This window comes from Grammomys surdaster, unplaced genomic scaffold (assembly GCF_004785775.1).
Source record: "Grammomys surdaster isolate TR1022 unplaced genomic scaffold, NIH_TR_1.0 234, whole genome shotgun sequence".
Lineage (NCBI taxonomy): Eukaryota > Metazoa > Chordata > Mammalia > Rodentia > Muridae > Grammomys > Grammomys surdaster.
This window is the reverse complement of record NW_021604679.1, coordinates 3271690-3279823: the sequence shown is the minus strand read 5'-3', so window position 1 is coordinate 3279823 and position 8134 is coordinate 3271690.

The following is an 8134-nucleotide window of genomic DNA, read 5'->3' as shown; positions in this document are numbered from 1 at the left end:
GCTCTGCTAATATAATTAGTGTTGTGCAGAGGAAAACACACGATTTTTAAAAATAGAGAAAGTGCCACAGATCCCTTTTAGAAACGTGGTCCACGGAACCTCGGCACAGCGGCTGGCTCACGGCTCCTTCCCGGTTCATCAAGAAGACAACTTACGGGCAATCAGCACTGAGAGAGGCCCCAGGGAAGTGAGGTATTGATACGGAGAAGAGAGCAAAGCCAGAATCATCAGCAACATAAACAATCACAACATTTACCCAGAATCCACCACTGCAAGCAGGATGGGGATAGTGGTAAAAAGCTACTAACCGTGTTGTCCTTAGGGAGCCCATGGTGAGTTACAGGTCAAGGCATGAAGGTGAATACCAACACAACATACAAAGGCGAGGTGCAGTGAATACATTCTTCAAATGAATATTGGATTGTGGCTGGAAGATAGTTATGGGGTAGAACAAATTGTTACATTGCTAGTCGGTCAGCAATATGAAACGCAAAGAAAGCAGTATTTTTTACCAATCCCAACCAGCTGGTCAAGCTTTGTGAAGGAGGCAGGGTTAAGACGGAGCAGGGTCTAGGAAGGCAGCCAGCAGTGCTTTCTTTCCAAAAGGAGGAAATGTCACCAACACTGGGAGTCACATGTAATGTTTGGTTGGAATGGAGGGGAAAATATGAAATAAACTTGAAGAGTATCGCAGGTCCAGGTAGTCGATGACAGTTTGTGTTGGCCAAGGCAAAAGATAGTGTAGCTATAACTCCACCATTGGAGAGGCTGACAATGGCAGAGTTAGGAAGCAATTCTATTGGCCACTTCCTATCAAGCATGCTCTAAATAAGATTACTATTCTCTGTTTCTTAAATTACTTTTTTGAGTAAGATCTGTAGTTCTCAGAGCAATTTTAAGGTATTCTCCTAGATCCAAATTAACACTCCAATCCTTCTTCCAATTTAAGCTTCTCTCGAAGGCGAGACCTATGGGTTTGGAACCAGCACTGGGTAAGAGGTCTGCTCCACCCCACCCCCAACCCTTGCCATTTCTCATTGCCTCCTTAGGGTTGAGGACAGTAGTGGAGACTGACAGAGGCAAAGGTCACTGCTGTAGTTTTCTTGCCAGTGCTTGGCAGGCATTTGAATGCCTCTGCTTCACACCGCACGTAAGTAAAGACTTGCTAACACCTTCCGTGTTCAACATAATACTGTCCTAGCCTTTCCCAGTCTGTCCTCAGATGTATCACCCACAGCTGAGGGGCTCTCCTCACCCATGCGAATGGTTCTTGGAGTGCAGTATTTCAAGGCAGTCCCCTGTAGTGGCTCACCATCATGTCTCTGGAGTTCATACGAGACACTGTGTTATTGGCTGGAAAGGCCAGCAGCTCCCACTGAACCTTCTTCCTCCATGGCTAGCTAGCATCCCTGCTCTGAGGGAGGGAAGCTCTAAGCCTCTACTTTCATCCCATAGGATCCAGTTTCCTGAAAACATTTTCTGCCCCAAATGCTTATGTGATCCATTGTGGTAGTGGGGCATCCAACTTCCAGCTGGAAAATAAGATAGCAGCCCTCCCTTCTTGTAGTTAGAGCCAATGTCTAAATCAGGTCACTTGGTCCCCTTCCAAAAGAGGCCGCCTTTGATTCGGTGTGATAGAAAACATAAGGCTTCCTGCTCACAACAGTTCTCTGGCTACCAAGAATCTTATTTCGGAATCTCTTCTTCCGGAAGCTGGAAACGGCGATAGTACTAATCACCCTCAGTGTGCCACCACGGCCGTTTCTAGGTCTCTCTTTTGAGCATAGGGGCGTTTGTTACCTATTGTCTACAGCTTTGAGGCTAAAGCTCAAGTTTTGAGGGAAAAAAAAAAAACCTCCCATTCTACATCCTGTGCCGAGGCTGCAGGCATCTGTAAAAGAGAAGGAAGACAGTCCAGGGAGCTGGCAGATCTCTGCAGTGGATCTGGGGCCCTGGTATTTTCCCATAGGCCTTTGCAGAGCATCTTGAATGCAGCTTTGACTTGTTGCCTGGTTCTCTGGTTTCCTAAATTGAGTTGAGTCTTGGTCTTAGGCCTGAAAGGCTGTGGTTTTGCCTCTGTTGTGAACAGCATTTTTCCAGTCGTACTGAGTCAGCCTTTCTCTGAACTCTGCGTTAGGGATCATTGGCATGCTTTCTTTTCTGTCAGTTGCTATATAATATTTTCCCAAGAAGTTTAAATATACATTTGTCCACCCAGATTTGGATACCACTGCATTCTTTTCTAATGTCCATTTTAAGCCCTTGTTGCCTATGTGCTGTCCTCAGAACGAGTGTGTGGCATGTGCTCTTCGTGCAACTAGGATGCACATCTGTACCACAGTGTGGAAAGGGGTGGTTCCTCAAATGCTCCACGTTTACTTTTAAAGATGTTATGGCAATAGTCTAGGCTTCCATTAATAACTGCAATAACACGGTATAAGTATATGGAAAAGATGACGGACGCCAAGACTGCCTCTTCATTCTGCCTCAGTGTCTTTCCATTTTTAGCTTCTATGTTTTGTTAAATATTCAAATACACATTCTGATGCATTGGAGATATGCTTGTTGGTCATTATAGACATATATAATCATACTTCCTATAAGTTCAGGCTTCTGAAGATTCCATACTGTGTCACAGTTTTTCTTCTTTTTTCTAATACTTTCTAATATTCTCCCTTCTCATCTCTCCCTGACTTTCCCCTTCCTTCTTTTCTTGACAGGGTCTCTCTTGTTGTCCAGCATGAAATTTGTAATGCTCCTGCCTCAGCCTGCTGTGTGCTGGGGTGCTGGGATGCTACATGCTAGTTCCAACGTTTTTACAAGTGTTCCTGTTCAAATCCGTACAGCCCAACTTAGTTTTTCACCTATCAGATCATCATAATTACCTCTGAAAATAGTAAATGTGGATCTATCATGTTTTTAATTTCTTCTTTGTGTGTTTTGTTATTATTTAAGATAGGGTCTTTTTGTTAGCCCAGGCTGGCTTTGAACTCATTACAAGTCTCCTCCCTCAATCTCTCAGATGTTGGAATTTCAGACATGAGCCAGCATGCCTGGTTCTAATAACTCTATGTTTTCTCCATGTCTTTGTTTCCTCTCATGCATAGACGCACATGCATGGAGACACACACACAGTATTTCACGAGAGTTAGTGCCATGCATCCTAGAGCATGCTCATTTTGTTTTGTCTGTTTATCTTTGTCTATCCGCTATCATCTCTATCGTCAATCCGTCTTTCTCTATCACTTACTTTTCCTTCCCTCTTCTGCGCCCCTCACTTACCCCACCCAGAGAAGTTGTATATACAATCTAATACAGTTTTGTTTTTCTCCAGATTCATAACCACAAACAGATGTATAGATTAAAAATTATCGCTAATTTATAAAAACTGGATTATATTTTACATAATATTTATGTGTATGTATGTGTATGTGTGCATGCATGCACAAGTTGGGATATGTTTCTTTATGTGGGTTCATTGTGTTTGTGGGTACACATGCATGCGCCCATGTGTGTGTGTGTGTGTGTGTGTGTGTGTGTGTTCATGTGAAGGTCAGAGGCCAATCTCAATTGTTGTTCCTTAGAAGTCAGCCGCCTTGTTTTCTGAGACAGAGTCTCTTTGGAGCCTAAAGTGTACCAAATGGTATTTCACATATTTTCCAGAACTTTTCTTTCTAGACAACAGATTCCTGGAAAGATTGCCATATTCATTGAAGACATGTTTGTGGCTTTAAATAGATAGTAATGGATCCCTATCCAAAGAACTCAAAAAAGATATTTAATGGTTATTTTTTTATTCCTATTTCCAAACAACATGGCCACTGCTGTTGTTGTTTTTGCAGTCTAACAGACAAAATAGTGTAGTTTATTGTTTTAGGGTATATTTTTCTAATACCAGCAAGTCTGACCATATTTACCTGTGGTCCTTGACATTTATGACTCTTCTGTAGATGGTATGGTCTCTGACCAGTTTAGAATGTGCATGAGCTCCTTTTCAATTAGAGATCTATGCATATTGTAGACAATATACCTATGCTATCGGACATTACAAATGTTTGCCTGATTCATTGTTTGACCATTTTGGTATGAGCTCCTTTTCCATTGTTGGTGTTCTTTATGTGTGTAGATGCTATTCCTTTCTTGTAAGTGTTGAGAGTGTCTGCTTGCTCCGCTGTCTCTCTGTACTTGGTTTCTTTTAAGTTGGGGGTTTTCATGTGCAGACACTAGGTTCTCCTGTTATAATCATGGAGAATATTTCCTGCTCTATCTTTTGTTTGCTGAATTTTTTTAATCTTTTTTTGCAGCTTGCCGCTCAAAAGTTTTACATCTTTATACTGTCAAATATGACCTTAAAAAGAAAAAATTAGCATCTAGGTTTTCTACCTTAGTTGAAGTCTTTTGTTTTGAGTTCATGTCTTGTATTCGAATGTTCTTGGAGATTTTTTTAGATTTATTCATCTTATTTGTATCAATGCTTTGCCTGTATGCGTGTCTGTGTAACACAGGTGTGCCTGGTTGAAATCAGAACAGGTCAGAGTCCCTGGAACTAGAGTTCTGGATGGCGATGAGTCACTGTGTGGATTCTGGGAATTAAACCCCAGCCCTCTGTAAGAGCAACAAATGTAGCTGGGTATTGTGATGTATATCTTTTCATCCCAGCACTTGGAAGGCAGAAACAGGCAGATCTCTGTGAGTTCCAAGCCAGGCTGATCTACAAAGTGAGTTCCAAGCCAGCCAAGATTACACAATAAGATCCTGTTTCAACTCCCTTTACCCCAAAGAAATCCAAAACAAACAAACAAATGAACAATTGCTCTAACCATTTGAGCCATTTCTCTAGCTACCACCCTCCCCAACCCCGTGTCTTGGCAGGTGCAGTTGTTTTGTGATTCCCACAGTAGAACATAGGCTCTGCATATATATTTTTTTTTTCAGATGAAAGCCAGGCATGCCAGACAACAAAAATTTGGGGGGGAAAGGGGGAAATGCACATCTCTCCTAAGAGATAAGAAGTGTTTTTTGTTGTTATTGTCATTGTTGTCCTTGCAATATTGAAAAAAAATCAGAAGCTCTTGCTTTTTATTAAAATTTTAATTTAGTTAATGACTAATTTCTCTGTAGTTATAAAAAAAAAACACAGAGGGCAGAGGGCTGGGGAGATGGCTCAGCAGGTAAGGCTATCTCTGTGCAAACATAAAGACTGAGTTCAAATCCTCAGAATTCATGCAAAGCTGAACACAGTCTTGTGCATCTGTAATCTCTGTGGTTCTGTGACAGGATACAGGGCAAAAACGAAAGAATCCAGAAGCATCTGGGCAACACAGCTGTAAGCAAGAGAGCCCGTCTCAAATGGACCAACACTCAAACCTGTCAGCTGATCTCCATATGTACTCAGAGGCATACACCTACCTGAACTCTATCTTAATACACACACACACTCAAATCAAGAGCACACATACGGACATACAACACACACACACACAAGAAACAGTACAGAGAGGATGAGAGAGGTACTAAGTTGATAGAGTGCTTGCCTGCTATGTGTCAGGAGCCATAATAGGACAAGCTAATAATTAGCAGTTGATCATCCTGAAATGCTTGCCTCAGAGTTTTATCTGCAACAAATGTGCCACATCAGCAAGGCTATGCTGTACACATTTTAGGAAAGATCCTGCTATTAATATGCTTTTCCTATTATTATTATTAAACATATATAACAATCACTAAGCAATAGCACTCCCCTTTGGAGCAGATCTCTGCAGACCCACGAAGATGTACTGTCTTGAAGTGTTGCTATATAGACAAATAGATGACTTCTTAAGTCTTAATGATGATCCTATAAGAATTCCTAAAATTATATCAATGATTATTTAGCTCTTTTTATAGTGGGACTGGTATTATGTCCCTTTCTGATAGTCAAAACTGCTATGAGAATTCTTCCAGTCTCCCAAGTGTCATCAGTTAACAGCACTTAGATAGTAACCAGACTCTCTCCTGCTCAGAGCACATTCCAAGGTGGTTGTAAAACGATTAACCATAGGTCACTAAAAGGGAACTCACAATTTATTATAGGTGCTAGGACAGAAGAGAAAATATTGCCTGGGTTTATCTATACAAAACTTCACTAATTTCTTAGTTATAGTTTTAAACTTTCAGTGAACCTGTAGAGCTAGACAGGTGATGGATGTTTAGTCAGATAATTACTCCTAATGGATATGCATGTAAACATTCTCGATTGTAAACTTCTATTTCAATTTATGATTTGAATTTTGGTGTAAACTTGTGATGAACTTTGTAACATGTGATCAGGTACTCTGAATGATGTATAAGACAAAGGGACGTTCGTTAGCGACTCACTTTCTCTTTCTCACTTCTCTTCTCTTCACTTTCTCAATCTCTCTCTCTCTCTCTCTCTCTCTCTCTCTCTCTCTCTCTCTCTCTCTCTCTCTCTTCTTTCTTCCCTGCTTAGATTCTCTCCACTCAGAATTTTTCCTTTGTTAGAATTTTTTACCTTTCCCTACTTTGTCTCTCAGCTAGCTTTCATAGGAAACTTTTTATACTTAGTTACTTAGTAATAAACTACAATAACTTCTTTAAGTGTCTTTTCTTCCTGTGACCTCAAACCAACAGACCTAAGTTAGAGCCTGGCAGTGCCTGTAGAGAGAGTACTAAGGGTATTTGCCTAATTCTCTGCTGTCCTTGGGCTGAGGTGTTAGTGGCCAGAAACTGCAGTTTCTGGCCTCAGAGGATCAAACAGATTGCAGGTCAGCTACAGTAGACTAGTAAGTAAACTTTAGTAACAGTAATGTAGAGAAGTAAACTCTATTATACAGCAACCTTAAATATCTCGTAAGACAAAAGTCTTACCCCGAATCTCATAAGACCAAGTCTTACTACCCCCGCTGACGCTCTTACAATTCCCATCCCCCTCGGCTGCCTCAAGAAGAACTGACCGACCGGAGGAGAAGAAAGAAGATCACCTTCTCCTCCCACCAAGCCGGGCTGGCTCCCAGCAGCTATGCACCTACTATGTACCTACTATGCACCTACTATGCACCTACTATGCACAAAGCCCTGGCTTCCATCCCCAGCACTTCATAAGCTGAGTGCAGTGACAGTATGTGCTGTAATTCTAGTATTCAGGAGGTGAGGGTAGTAGGATCAGAAGTTCAAGGTCATCCTCAACCACATGGCAAGTTTGTGACTGACCTAGGCTGTATGAGATACCCTCTCCAAAAGATACAGAGTTGGAGAGATCACTTATGCTTTACCCATTTGTCCCAGTACTAACATTGTACAGCTAGAATACAACACCAGCATGAGAATATTGACTTTGTACCTCGACTAGTTTTACTTGCATTCATTTGTGTCCGTCCATCTGGCTTCACAGATGCTGCATCTGTGGGACCATATGTTTACCATGATCAAGATGATGTAAGAGTTTCTGCCACCATGAGATTCCTGAGATTCCCCCATGATGCTCTTCTCTGGTAATGCTCCTTTTAGAGATGCCCAGGCCCTTGCCCCTAGCACTCAATGATCTGTTTTCTGCTTCTAACACTGTACCATTTAAGTGTCAAATGCATGGACTTACATGTAGCTTTGGGGACTGGCTTTTTCCCTCTGCAAAACTCCCTAGTGATTCATGCAGGTGGTTGTTAACATTTGTTCTTCATTTTTCTAGCTGGGTATGCCATAGTGGTGACATGAATTATTTCATCTTTCAGCTGTTGAAGGCTGTCTTAGCTGCACCCTGGCTTTGGGTTGTTTTGTTCATTAGGAATAAAGCTGATATAGACATTCACTTACAGGTTTTTGAGTGAACATGTATGTTTTTCAAGTCACTAGAATAGAGGTTCAAAAGTATAATTGATTATTATATGGTAATTTCAAGTTTTGTTTTTATGAGCAAAAGAAAGGGAAGAATGGGAAAAAAAGAAAGAAAATCCATTCCTGGAAAGCTGTACTGTTTTGCATTCAAACCAGCAATAAATCCTTTCTTACTTTTCTCTCTCTCTCTCTCTCTTTCTCTCTTTCTTCCTTTCTTTCTCTCTTTCTTTCTTTCTTTCTCTCTCTCTCTTTTTCTCTCTTTCTTTCTTTCTTTCTTTCTTTCTTTCTTTCTTTCTTTCTTTCT